The following is a 14,998-nucleotide window of genomic DNA, read 5'->3' on the forward strand; positions in this document are numbered from 1 at the left end:
AGAGGTTTGAGCATTTTATTACTTATTTCTCTGTGTTGAGAGCTGGGATACAATGGAGGACCACCCTGTGGGATGTACAGGATAGGGATTGCGCCCCCTGTGCAGGTGGCTTTCTTCAGATGTCTCATGAGTGCTTCCCTCCACTTTCCTGCCTGTGTCACCATTTAGACCCTCTCCTAGGAACTGGAGAAAGGGACGCAGCCACCCCTCCCCATGTCCTTCCTCCTCATTCTTTCAGACCTTCTCTCAGCAAGAGAAGAGACTTCCTGAGATGCTGAATGGTGTTTCCCCAAACTCTCCACCCTCTGCACCTCAGGAACTGCTCCTGTCCCTTGCAGGACTCTGACACCTGTCTCCATTCCCCACAGTAGCAGCATGAAGTGCTTGCATCCCTGTGTGAGCATCTCTGAGTGGCACAAGCAATGCGGGGTTTCTGTCCACTTGTGTTTAACCTAGTCCATTTGGTCCCTCTGCAGATTCAGCTCCCCAGGTAAGGCTGCTCCAGTGCTGTGGTCACAGCAAGGTCTGAGCAGCCCGGATGGTCTGCCTGTCTGACGAGGTGCCCAGCATCCCTGGCCTTGGGCCAGCCCAGGAGAAGCTCCTTGTTGCCGAGCTGTGGGGAGTATGATAGATGTTTTCCAGGCGCCAACACCGCTATCCAACTCCAGGTGGCAGCGCACAGGGAGCCCAGTGACCTCTGTTAGTACAGCTGCTGCCGAGAGGGCTTCCCCACAGCATGCCAGGCCTGGTCTAGCTGCTTCCCCTCAGGGGTGGAGAGAACCAGACACCTTAGGAATGTATCCTGGTTACAATACTGAGCCAGAAGAGGGATGAAAGCCCTTCAATAACCCAGAAGCCCCATAACTTGTTGTATTTGCTCTACTGTGTTGGGAAGTGGAAACTGAATTATAACTTTGTCCTACTGAACCAACAGTCCCAAGGATTTCACCCATCAGCTAAAGCCCCACTTTGTCAGGGTTCACAGCCACCTTCTCCCTCGCAACTGAGTCAGAAGCATGGGCACAGCCTCAGTGAAAGATCTGGCCATGAGAAGAATGTCAACAACATAATGAAATATTTTTATTTGTAGAGCTCAGGACCACAATGTCCATCATCAACCTTCCCACCATGAAGACTGCCAGGTCTTGACTCTCAGGGGCTCAGTTCGTGCTACCAAAGACATTAGCAAGGTCTCCCACACAAGGGTGTGTTCCAGTTGGGTGTCTAGTTCTTCTGGAAAGGTGGCCATGTTGGAAATGGCTGTAAAAAGTGGAGGGACTGCATCATTCAGTTCCCTGTAGTTCACTGTCATGTGCCAAGTTCCATCCTGCTTTCTTACCTACCAGTCAGGGGAGTTAAATGGACTGTGAGCTGGGTGAACTGTATTTACTCTATCCGGTTCACCTATGGTCTCTGTTACCTCTTGATGGCCACTGGCCACTGGGGTTGGGGCTATATTTTTGTTGGCAACAGTTCAGCAGGCACAGGCAAAACAACAGTGTGTGTTTCGCATTTCCTCTTAATATTAACTTCACAGCCCACATGTGCTTCATCTCCTGACAATGCAAGTGGAACTTCCCTGTGGTGGATTATAGGCATTTATCCCACCAGACATCGACATCTGTAGTATGCTGGGGAATGGGAACTAACAACACTGAGTAGGATGTACATGGCAGGTGCCCATGCTACACAGTCAGCACTACAGTGTCATTTTCCCATATCCATCAGCAGCAGATAAGCTGCCTGAGACATAATCAGGACCACCATTCATCAATGTCCTCAGCTCCATGTCCACCCTCCCTGTCTCTCTCTGAATATTTTTTGAAGACCAATATGTAGTCAATTCTATATTTGATCTCTGGTGCAGAGACATGGCTGGGACTTCTGAACCTTGACCTTTCCCCTACTTGTCCCACAATAAAGGGATTCAAGGATCCCTCACTGGGCTCCACCTTCACCAGCAGGAGAGGCGGGGCCTGTCTCTTTCTGGAGGAGGAGTCCATGCTCCCTGTCCCACTGTCTCCCCTTTGGTTTCCTAACTCACAGGCAATGACTAGAACCTCTAGTCCTTTGGCAATTGGTCTACAGCTGCACCAGGGTGACATTAGGTCTTTATCTATTTTCCTTTCCTCCACTCCTGCTGCTGCTAAGTCTGGCACATCTCTTTTCTAGACACTCAGAAAGGTCCTTCAGTTTTGCTGGATCATGACTCCAGCTTTCTGCCTGGATCTTTCAGTCTCCCCAGACCCAAGTTCACTTACAATTCTGAGCACAGAGGCTGCCAATGTGTAGTGGGTTACATTGACACCAGGGCATCATAAGTGGAAAGGGGGACCTCTGTAACCCTTCATCCCTCACCACATCAGGGGAAGCATACTGTTTGGTCCAGGGAGGGCTGCACATCAATAGCAGGTCTCACTCCAGGTCCTGCCCACAGCCCTGTGGTTACCACACACAGGCAGGTGCCTAAGGCCTAGGAAGACCTCCTGGATTTGACCGCCTATTGTGACAAGAAGCAGCCAAGCTAGTCATGACCCCACTGTCATCAGCGGTGCTGCATGGAGCCACTGGCGTCAAGCAGGTGAGCAGTCACTGAAGTCATTGAGACAATTCCAGGCCATTCCACATCATCCAGGCTGCTCCAGTGTCCCTCAAATGGGGCAGCCACGCAGGCACTTGCTTTTATTCTCTGCCTGAACTTGTCCCCCAGTCCCACTGGCTCTGGGTTGTGGTCTTCTGGGGGATGTGAACAACCTTCCTGACGGGATTATGTCAGGAGGTCCCTCGCTGCTTACTGTGGCTCTCACTTGTGGACCATTAGTGGTCCGACTTCCTCCGTGTCTTCATCCGCCACCTCCACTTCTGAGTCGCTGGAATTAGTGGACTCTCTGAGTGGGTCCCACGTCCGAGGGCCCCATTTCTCACTAGACATCAACACCCTAGTGCAGTTCCTCAGTGGGTACATCTCCTCAGTTTAGCCTGTGGGCATGCCTTGACATGAAGATGCTCCTCTGTAGGTTCTCAACAGGTTTCTCTCTCAGTTTAGACTCTTTCTGTACCGGGAGCAGTACCAAGTGGCTAGCTCCAGGTCTGTGGCTCAGGTTAACAGCACAGCAAGGCCTTGCCAGCCCTGCAGTGGCAACCACTTTGGATGTTACTTCTGACACTTGCAACACCCCTCTTCATGTGTTTAGGGTGTCCCTGTGCTCACATTGTGGTCCCCAACACTCCAGTAGGGAAGCCACCTCCAACCACATCCAGTTTTTCCCACAAAGCCCACATCACTTCCATCTCCTGAGTCAACCAGTCTCTCTCTGGGATCCTGCCCATTGTGCCAATTGTTCAACCCCAGAACTGCAAAGGCCAAAGTGTACTGTTTTTCAATCCCAAAGAAAGAACTTGGAAGAGTCCTTGGAGAGGTTTTGACCATTTTATTCATAACTCACTCCTTTGTTACTCCATTTATCCCAGCAGTGCTAAATGATATTGGGTATGGTGATGTGGTTCAGATACAACACCAAAGATATTATCCATGCAAAAAATGACTGAGAAGCTGTAAATCATTAAAAATAAGTGTTTGTTCTGTGAAAGACAATGTGAAGAGAATGGGAAGACAAGTCACACACTAGGACAAATATTTGCAAAAGATATCTGATAAGAAATAGCTATCAAAAATGTACAAAGAACTCATTAAACTTATCAACAAGTAAAATATCAACCCAATTAAAATGGCCCAGATTGTTATTTTATTGCTATTGTGTTATTAATATTTTGGATATTATCTGCATATTAGCAGCATAATTTGCAAATGATTTCTCCCAATCCATGGGTTGTCTCTTTACTTTGCTAATTCTTTAGAGTATAGAATTTTTTTAGCATGATGCAAACTTATTTATCTATATTTGCTTTTGTTGCCTGTCCATTTGGAGTGCTATAAAAAAAATCATTGCCCAGACCAGTGTTGTGGATCTTTACCTCATGGTTTCTCCTTACAGCCCTGGGTCTTACATTGGAGCCCTTTAACCACTCTGACTTGATTTTGAGTATATGGTGTGAGATTACGGTCCAGTTTTTTCCCAGCAGCATTTGTTGATGAGATTGTCCTTCCCACTGTGAGTTCTTGGCAGCTTTTTCAGGAATCAATTAATTATAAATCCTTAGGTTTTTGTTTGGGCTTTCTCTCCTGTTGATGTGTCTTTTACTTCAGTACCATGTTAACCTGTACTGGGAAGTATCAATTTTCCTGGAGTCTGGGGTGGAGAGAGGGGATTGACTATGATGAAATATCAGGAAACTTTGTGGGGTGATGTAAAGGTTCCCCATCTTGATTGTGGTGGTACAATACACTAGAATAAGTCAATTTATCAATCCTCATTCAAATATTCAGTTAAAATGTTAAAAGTTTAACTATACTGTTCTAAAGTTGATTTAAAATCATACATGTGTACTTTGCAATAAAACATATCAGGAAATTTTGAGAATTTCTCAAACACTTTAGAACCTCTGGTTGAAGCTGCTGCAACGTTGCAAAGCAAATGTTCACAGGATCATTAGTGGAAATTAAAATAATAATAATATTCAGTTTTGACACTGTTTATTTAAAGGTTGGATGAACCTATGACTAATAAGGAAGGTAATTTTAAAATGAAAATGTCCTTTTACTTGAAGGTTGAAGTTACAAATACATAACAAAATGACTCTGAAATGTGTCATCAAAACAGTTCTCTCATGTAATCAAAATATCTGTCTCCACAGGGTTTTTCTCACCTACATGTACCTCAGTTATTCTCTACCCAAACTTTATAAACTCTGTACTTCTAAATCTCAGGTGCTGGTAGTTTTTGAGGCATTAGCCTGCCTCCAGCCACCCTTTGCCTGACTTGCTCATTAAAGAACACTTTTTCCTTTTCAGTTTGTCTCAGCATGCATTGGGGGTGTGTGATTCTCATGCATTCCATAACATTTTGAGGCCCCAGTGAGATTGGGGTTTGCAAGGCCACCCAATACCTGGGACTCAGTTTTACTTAAGAGATTTAAGGCTATTCTTTGATTTTGTTAACCTGTAAATGCCTATGATTATTGTTACCATACACCCTGTATTCTAAATTGTACTTTAAAAAGTTAAACTTAGTTATATGTAAAGCTTAGAAAAATACTTTGTCAAGTTGGTGCTCTCCAAACTAAAATTATGTGTAACAAAAGTCTTAGATTTGTATAAGCACAACAAATTTGATTCATATTTATTCACATCATTTGATGTTTTATAACTGTATAAAGTGACCCGTTGTGAATAAGTTATATATAAAATTTTGTGTTATTCTTTGTAAGCACAAAAGGATGGGAACAGACCTAGACTGATTCAAAGAAGACTTTATCCATGTGGAGATTCAGGCACCATTGGGCCCACTTTCCAGATGTGAAAATGGCCCTCAGTTACACAGTAGAGTTTGGTTTTGTAGGGTATAATGATGTAATTATTGGGATGTGCAGTCTTGACTGTCAGGGGCTAGTTGAAGAGGTTAAAACTTTAATTTATGAAGGTGATTGTACAAAGGTTAAAACTCATTGTTATCTGGGGAGAAAAGAGTCCAGATCCCAGGGATGAGTACTCAATTCTTGCCCATTGGTATTTACTGTGCCTCCATTTAGGACTAATTAGCCATGGGGGAAGGTCATGGTTTAGGGCCCAGCATTCAGTTTCTGCCCCTTCCTCCCAAGGTCCATTGTTCCTTGGCTAGATTCCCCTCCCTCCTCCTGAGCCACACCTCTGTCCACTTTTCTTTGGGGGCTATGTTGCAGAAATATTATTTTTCATAACTCTTCATTCCAGACTCTGAAAGGAGAGAAAGAATTAGGGTGCTGAGTCAGATTTGGCTGCTTTGAGCTGAGAAGGGGTGAAGTGGAGAGACCCTTACTTTCAGAGTTCTGGAGCCCAAGCATGGAGACCCTGGTGGGGAGAAATGTGGGGGAGGGGACCTTTATGTAATTATATTTGGAGTCCTACTTTTGTGATTTCAGAAAGTCAGGCTGTGACTGTCGGAGAGGTGTGTTCTGGGAGGCAGTTTGAACTGGGCAGGTTACTTCATTTTGAAACTGCTTCTACACAAAATTAAGAATAGGGAGAAGAAAGGCTATTATAAGAAAGGTGAGCATTAATTAATTTGCTAGTGCTAGGAAAACAATTTTCCAGTGTCAAAACAGGACTTGTTTTCTAAAATGCCAGGAATCATACACCTCAAGAACATATCAAGTAAAATAGTTGGGACCCTATTTTCCTTATCAAGGCTGTTGTGCCTCATTTAATTTTAGGGTGCACTATCCATGATTTCAGGAGTCTGTGTCCTCTGAAGCTTTGCAAGCAAGGTTAACTTTGGAACCATAATTTCCTGATGTTTTAATCATTTCTATCATGCTTGACAAATTTTGTAAAATAACAAATAAAATTAGCAGTACAGTTATAATTATTAATTCAGCTACATGTATAGATAAGTATTTAAAAGGGTTTAAAGAAGAAGTTCCTTCAGCTAAACTGTCCCAAACTTCATTATTAAGAGTAGGCTCTCTTGCATGGGCCATGGCCAGAATCTGAAATTGTAATTTTAACACACCTAAAGAGACATTATGAAAAGGAGCAAATCCCTGAGCAATATGTACTTGAGTTTACCAGGTCTCAGTAAAATTTTTTTTAAATTGTTGGAAGAAATGAGTTGTGGTGCCTGCTGGTACAATGTCACTACTGCAGTAGATGCAGAGGTGATTATCTCAGCCAAGATAACAATGTCGGCTATTAGCCCTCAGATAAAACCTCTAGCACCAGGAGGCTACTGGTCTCTTGGAATCAACAATTTGTCTTATACTCTGACACATTGTTGTAACATACAGTTTTCACCTTTAATGTGTTTTGTGAGGCACCGTAATGTACTTGAATAAGTCCAAACAATAAAACATAGGACTCCTTAAGAAAGGAAATATTAAGGTGGTGAACATTTTAAAATTATTATATTGAAAATCACTGTTTGAGATTTGAAAAGGCTCCTGGGTCAGGCTTATTTTCCATATTCCAGGTGGTCCTAGAGCTGTTTAACCTTGTCTCTCATCACTCCAGATTGGTTTACATAAAAATGGCATTCTTCCCTGATTGGTTGTAGAATGACAGATGTCATGGAGTTCAATTGAGTTTGCAAAGTCAGTACCAAATCAGTGACCCATTGGATATCTTCAATAACCTGTGCTGTCTATTTCTTATAGTGAATAGAGGTTTGTAACCCTGCTGCTCCTGTGTTAATTCTGGTGGATGTTTTTAGTCCTATGAGTAAGGGAATAATTTGGGTGGGGGCTCCTGCATCTAGTGTGTACTGTTATTGAAATGGGTAGGCTTTGGTTGTGAGGTGAAGTGTCAGTTGAGGAGCAATTTTGCTCGGCAGGGATAAATATGAGTCTCCCAAAGGGTGGGGGGGAAACCTCAGAATTTGGGGACATTATGTCTGTGGGACTAACACAAATGTAGATCTTAAGTTCCAATAAAGGAACTATTGTCTTTCCTTTTAAACCTAGTTATGGCTTATTTTGTTTATAACTATTTTGCTGAATATTCAAGACCAAGCTGGTCAAATTGACCTTGTTCCTATCTGCTGTTAAGGGGTCACTCAGGGAACTGAAGAGCAGCTTCTTAGCTCCTGGTGTGTGCTAGTTAGGGTCTTCTTGATGAGGTGGCTTCCCTTTGAAGAATTAGGGATGACTCCCTTTTCCATTGACCCTCCTCTTTGCAGCAGGTGCACTGATTGGCTTTCTGTTCCCCAGGGGTAAGGGGTCTCTAATCTCCCTGATCAGGAGGTCATACGGCCCAGAGTTGCAAAGCTCCTTAGAGAACTTCTCCCATACCCTGGGTTCAGACCCACTCTGAGGGCAAGAGCCAAAAACTGGTTTTCTTGATCTTTTTGTTAATCTTGATTTAAACTTGATCTTAAATATCCAGTAAGGCAGTTTCACCAGTCTAAAAGTAAGAATATTGGATTTTAACCTTAATGTCTATAACCTTACAGTCATTTACAATTTTATTTAACTCAGGTCTGTATTATTATTTGAAGTTACTATTATATACTATCTGTCCTGCAGGTGATGGTTTATTATGTCAGGTTAACCTAAGTTGTGTGTTCCTGAAGAAGAACCACTGCAAAATCTAACAGGTAACAGTTTTACAAAATAAAATTAGCAAGAGTAAAAACATATTCAGCTTCCATGATAGCTAGCTTCAATCTTACTGAGTTATATATTATATCCCCTATATGAGATCGCAACAAAAATAAATCTTTTGAACACAACTTTAAATGAATTGGAGTCTGGCCTACTGTGGAGTCATTCTAGCATGCAGTGAGGTGGGAGGCAGAGCCTTATCTTAGTTAAGGTGGGGCTCTGAACAAATTTTAGAGAATGTATTCTAATTCTGATTCTGATCTTTGCCTCTTTCTTAAATGTCATTTTAAGAAGTTCACATATATTGTTTTCTGAATCTACATGAACATTAGATAACACAATGTAACATTATATCTAAAACATGAATCAAAGAAAGGCTGAGAGAACATTTAATTTTCCTTTTGTGTGGCAAAGTGGCATAATGCTTTCCTATTTCATAATATAAACTTTAAACAGATCAGGCTCTCATTATCTTTTAAATATTCATTTACATTTTTAAGATCCCAGTGTAGACAGTTTCAAGATGGCGGCCTAGAGGGTGGCTACATTTCATGTTGCTCCAGGACTCAGGATTCAAAACAGGAGATATTGAGAGACTTGGGACCAACTCAAAGCAGCCAGGTGAGTCTCTCCCATTGGGGAGGTGTCCCGGATGGGGCGATAGTCCCGGAACGCAGGGAACTTTGTGAAGCAGAGCTGCCTGGCGAGAAACCCCTCCCCCCACTGGAGCAGTGAACTCGGACAACTGGGAGCCTTGTAGAGGAAGCTGCTAGACACAGCGCTGGGACTCGGAGCAACCACTGGGGCTCCGGGCAGCTGCCCAGAGGAGGAGCGGCAAGGAGAGCTGTGTGGACTCAGAGCGACCACCCCTGAACACCAGGGCCTGCCCGGAGGAGGGGGAGGAGGAGTGTGGCCACTTGAATTCGGAGTAACTATACCAGAGCTACAGGCGGTAGACAGAGGAGGAGCGGCGTGGCGAGTGTTCAGACTCAGAGCGACTGTTCCTGAACACGGGGCCTGCCCGGAGGAGGAGGAGGAGCATGGCAAGTCATTTGGACTCACAGTGACTGCATTACAGCTCCAGGAGGCTGCTCAGATGAGGAGGCAATTGGTGAGTTGTTTGGACTCAAAGCGACCGCTCCTGAACACCGGGGGGCTGCCTGGAGGAGGAGCGCGGTGGGTCACTTGGTCTCGAGTGGCCACACCAGAGCTCCGGGCGGCTGCCCGGAGGAGGCATGCAGTGGGTCACGTGGATGCAGAGCCACTCAGAGCGACCGCTCCTGAACAACCAGGGGGTTACCTGGAGGAGGAGGAGGAATGGGGCGGGTCACTTGGACTCGGAGTAATTGCCCAGGGCTACGGGCAGTTGGTGGGAGGAGGAGGCATGCAGTGAGTTGCTTGGACTCCTGGTGACCGCACCGGAACACAGGGCGGATGTCTGGGGGAAGAGGCATGCAGCGGGTCTCTGGGACTCAGAGCAATTCTACGGGGCTCCAGGTGGCTGCTCACAGGAGGGGCCGCATAGCCAGGTGATTAGGTGCAGAGCAGAGTCCCAGGACCTAGGAGGCTTCTTGGTGGAAGAGCCGCACAGAGACACGCATAGGGATGGAGTGAAGGTTCCAGGACTGCGGGCAGATTCTCTGAGGAGGGGCAGCCTAAAGATATTCATCTGCGAAGGGTGAGGCTTCCAGGCCCAGGAGGTAGGGCAGGGCCCCTGGGAACTTTACAGAGGAAGGCAGTCCAGCCCAGGTGGTAGCTGTAAATTGAGGGGAACCTCTAGATGGGGAACTGACCAGCGAGACATCTCCACCAGGTGAGTATTCCCTCCCGGGTGAGGTTTCCCCACAAGGATGGTAAAACCAGAGACACAGGCCCAAACAGGCCTTGCCTCAGCCCGCAGCCTAGTTCCCCTTTAGAGGACCATTGGTCAACAAGTGGAGGCACCTCTGCCCACTAGCAGGGAATATACCCCACCTGAAGTCCACCACCCCTAGAGAGGTGGTTCTGTGTGGAGCACCGCACTATCAACTTCCTCCAAGACTTCAGCCTACAGAAGGCTAAGAGGGGATATATAGAAATCTTCAGGGACATTGTAAGTCGGTGGAGGAAATCTGCAATATCTCAGCGGTCCACTCATACCAGAACAATATGAGAAGTATTGGAATGAGCTCTTCTTTAAAGGTTTTGTAGAACTCGGCTGAGAACCCATCTGGTCCCGGACTTTTCTTTGTTGGTAGGCTTTTGAAGACTTCTTCTATTTCAGTACTTGAAATTGGTCTATTTAAATTGTGTATGTCCTCCTCGTTCAGTTTAGGCAATTCATATGTCTCTAGAAACCTGTTGATGTCTTCGAAATTTTCTATTTTGTTGGAGTATAGATTTTCAAAATAGCTTCTAATTATGTTTTGTGTTTCAATCCTGTCTGTTGTGATATTTCCTTGTTCATTCCGAATTTTAGTGATTTGGGTTTTCTCTCGTCTTCTCTTTGTTAGTGTGGCTAAAGGTTTATCAGAACCAACTATTTATTTTGTCTATTTTTTGTATTGTTTCTTTTGTTTCAATTTCTTTGATTTCAGCTCAGAGTTTAACTATTTCCTGTCTTCCACTACTTTTGGTGCTAGTCTGTTCTTCCTTTTCTAGGCTTTTAGCTGTAGTGTTAGGTGGTTTATTTGTTGAGTTTTACTTCTTTTATTAAATGCGCTCCATGAAATAAATTTCCCTCTAAGTACTACTTTCATAGTGTCCCAGAGATTTTGATATGATGTTTCTTTGTTCTCATTTACCTCTAAGAATTTTTTAATTTCCTTCCTAATATCTTCTGTTATCCATTCATCATATAATAGCATATTGTTTAATCTCCAGATGTTGGAATAGTTTCTGTGTTTTACTCTTTCATTTATTTCTAACTTCAATCCATTATGATCTGATAGAATACAAGGTAGTGTCTCTATCTTCTTGTATTTGCTAACATTAGCTTTGTGGCATAGTATATGGTCTATTTTAGAGAAGGATCCATGTGCTGCTGAGAAGAAAGTGTATTCGCTCTTGGTTGGATGGTATATTCTATAAATGCCCATTAAGTCTAAATTATTGATTGTGTTATTGAGATCTATGGTTTCTTTGTTCAATTTTTGTCTGGAAGATCTGTCCAGTGGTGAGAGAGGCGTGTTAAAATCACCTAGTATTATTGTGTTATGGTCTATTTGGTTTCTGAAATTGAGAAGGATTTGTTTGACATACGTGGATGAGCCACTGTTTGGGGCATACATGCTTATGATTGTTATGTTTTGCTGATTTATGCTTCCCTTAAGCAGTATGAAATGACCTTCTTTATTCCTTCTGACTAACTTTGGCTTGAAGTCCACATTTTCTGAAATGAGGATGGATACTGCAGCTTCTTTGCTGATTCCATGTGCATGGTATGTTTTTCCCCATCCTTTCACCTTTAGTCTATGGGTATCTTTTTCTATGAGGTGAGTCTCTTGTAGGCAACATATTGTTGGATCCTTCTTTTTAATCCAATCTGCCAGTCTATGTCTTTTGATTGATGAATTCAGGCCATTAACATTCAGGGTTATTATTGAGATATGATTTGGTTTCCCGGTCATATGGGTCATTTTTAAATTTTATTTATTTTTTTTATTTGACACAACTTGGTTCCTCCTTTATTTGACAATCCTTTAGGATAATTCCTCCCTTTGCTGATTTGCTTCTTTGTTTTTCATCTCTTCCTCATGGAATATTTTGCCGAGAATGTTCTGTAATGCTGGCTTTCTTTTTGTAAATTCTTTTAGCTTTTGTTTATCATGGAAGGATTTTATTTCATCGTCAAATTTGAAGGTAAGATTTGCTGGGTATAAGATTCTTGGTTGGCATTCATTTTCTTTCAGGGATTGAAAAATGTTGTTCCAGGCCCTTCTAGCTTTTAGGGTCTGGATTGAAAAATCTGCTGATATCTGTATTGGTTTCCCCCTGAATGTAATTTGGTTCTTTTTCTCACAGCCTTTAAAATTCTGTCTTTATTTTGTATGTTAGGTATTGTCATTATAATGTGCCTTGGTGTGGGTCTGTTGCAATTTTGTGTATTTGGAGTCCTATAAGCCTTTTGTACTTGATTTTCCATTTCATTCTTCAGATTTGGGAAATTTTCTGATATTATTTCATTGAATAGATTGTTCATTCCTTTGGTTTGTTTCTCTAAGCCTTCCTCAATCCCAATAATTCTTAAATTTGGCCTTTTCATGATATCCCATGGTTTTTGGAGATTCTGTTCATGATTTCTTACCATCTTCTCTGTTTGTTCTACTTTGTTTTCAAGGTTAAATATTTTATCTTCAATGTCTGAGGTTCTGTCTTCCAGGTGTTCTATCCTATTGGATATTCTTTCTATGGAGTTCTTAATTTGGTTTATTGTTTCCTTCATGTCAATGATTTCTGTTTGGTTTTTTTTCAATATCTCTAACTCTTTATTGAAATGATCTTTGGCTTCCTGTATTTGCTCTTTTACCTGTCGATTGGTGCGATCATTCAATGCCTGCATTTTCTCTTTCATCTCATCATTCAGTGCCTGCATTTGCTCTTTCATCTCATCGTTTGCTTCCCTGATCATTTTAATTATGTACATTCTGAATTCCTTTTCTGTCATTTCTTCTGCCATGCTTTCATTGGGTTTTATTGATGTAACATGTAGATTTGTTTGTGGCATTTTCTTTCCTTGTTTCCTCATATTATTCAGGTATCAGTGGACTGCTGAGATATTGCAGATTTCCTCTATTGACTTACAATGTCCCTGAAGATTTCTATATATATATCCCCTCTTAGCCTTCTGTAGGCTGAAGTCTTGGAGGAAGTTGATAATGTGGTGCGCCACAAAGAAGCTGCCTCTCTAGGGGTGGTGGCCTTCAGGTGGGGTATATTCCCTGCTAGTGGGCAGAGGTGCCTCCACTTGTTGACCAATGGTCATCTAAAGGGGAACTAGGCTGGGGGCTGAAGCAAGGCCTGGTTGGGCCTGTGTCTCTGGTTTTACCGTCCTTGTGGGGAAACCTCACCTGCCAGGGAAGACTCACCCGGTGGGGAGGTCTCGCTGGTCAGTTCCCCATCTAGAGGTTCCCCTCAATTTACAGCTACCAACTGGGCTGGACTGCCTTCCTCTGTAAAGTTCCCAGGGACCCGGCCCTACCTCCTGGGCCTGGGAGCCTCACCCTTCGCAGATGAATCTCCTTAGGCTGCCCCTCCTCAGAGAATCTGCCTGCAGTCCTGGAACCTTTGCTCCACCCCTAAGCGTGTCTCTGTGCGGCTCTTCCACCAAGAAGCCTCCTAGATCCTGGGACCCTGCTCTGCACCTAATCGCCTGGCTATACGGCCCCTCCTCTGAGCAGCCACCTGGGGGCCCGTACAATCGCTCTGCATCCCAGAGACCCGCCGCATGCCTCTTCCTCCAGACAGCCACCCAGTATTCCGGTGCGTTCACTAGGAGTCCGAGCAACTCACTGTGTGCCTCCTCCTCCCACTAACTGCCCGTAGCCCTGGGCAATCACTCCGAGTCGAAGTGACCCTCCCTGTTCCTCCTCCTCCTCCAGGTAACCCCCCGGGTGTTCAGGAGCGGTCGCTCTGTGTGGCTCTGAATCCACGTGACCCTCTGCACACCTCCTCTGGGCAGCCGCCTGGACCTCTGGTGCAGCCACTCGAGACCAAGTCACCCACCACGCTCCTCCTCCAGGCAGCCCCCCTGTGTTCAGGAGCGGTCGCTTTAAGTCCAAACAACTCACCACTCGCCTTCTCCTCTGAGCAGCCGCCTGGAGCTCTAATGCAGTCACTGCGAGTCCAAATGACCTGCCGCACTCCTCCTCCTCCTCCTCCTACTCCTCTTGGCAGGCCCTGGTGTTCAGAAGTGGTCTGAGTCCAAACAGCTCAGCATGCCGCTTCTCCTCTGGCAACAGCCTGTAGCTCTGGTGTAGTCACTCCGAATCCAAGCGGCCACACTCCTCCTCCTCCTCAGGGCCTGAGTGTTCAGAAGTGGTCGCTCTGTGTCCAAACAGCTCTCCTCGCCGCTCCTCCCCTGGGCAGCCGCCGGAGCCCCAGTGGTTGTTCCGAGTCCCAGCACTGTGCTGAGCGGCCTCCTCTCCGACTCTCCCAGTTGTCCGAGTTCACTGCTCCAGCGGGGGGAGGGGCATCTCGCCAGCAGCTCTACTTCACAAAGTTCCCTGCGTTCCGGGACTACCACCCCATCCGGGACGCCTCCCCAATGGGAGAGACTCACCCGGCTGCTTTGAGTTGGTCCCAAGTCTCTCAATATCTCCTCTTTTGACTCCTGAGTCCTGGAGCAACATGAAATGCAGCCACCCTCTAGGCCGCCATCTTGAAACACCAGGTACTGTTTTTCAATCCCAAAGAAAGAACTTGGATGACTCCTTGGAGAGGCTTTGGCCATTTTATTCCTAACTTACTCCTTTGTTGTTTGGCCTACTCCATTTATGCCAGCAGTGCTGGGCCCACAGGCTGCAGGACTATACAGGATAGATGTCTGCCCCCAGGACAGGAGGCTGTCTTCAGGTATCTATGAACAAAGACAGTAAAACACTTTGCTAGTGTTATCATGAAGTGACCTTCAGCCCAGGCAGGAGTAATTCAAAATGACTTGAGTTTACCTCTCTAATAACTGTATTTCTGAGAACTAAGCCTCAGAGGTTATAATTTAGATAACAGTTATTTGGTGTTGCAATTAAGTTATGCAGCTGCATTCCTACAGAGTGTACAGGAAGAAGAAACTCTTTTTACATGCATCTCTTAAATCTCTGGCCTTGAA

General features: G+C 44.6%; 1 protein-coding gene across 4 annotated transcripts in view; it reads left to right on the top strand.

Moving 5' to 3' along the window:
* The window catches only part of LOC306647871 (insulin growth factor-like family member 3), a 465,794-nt gene that overhangs the window by 137,432 nt on the left and 313,364 nt on the right, over positions 1–14,998 (top strand). The window lies entirely within an intron of this gene.

The sequence above is a fragment of the Sciurus vulgaris genome, assembly GCF_902686455.1.
Source record: "Sciurus vulgaris genome assembly, chromosome: 17".
NCBI classification, from domain to species: domain Eukaryota; kingdom Metazoa; phylum Chordata; class Mammalia; order Rodentia; family Sciuridae; genus Sciurus; species Sciurus vulgaris.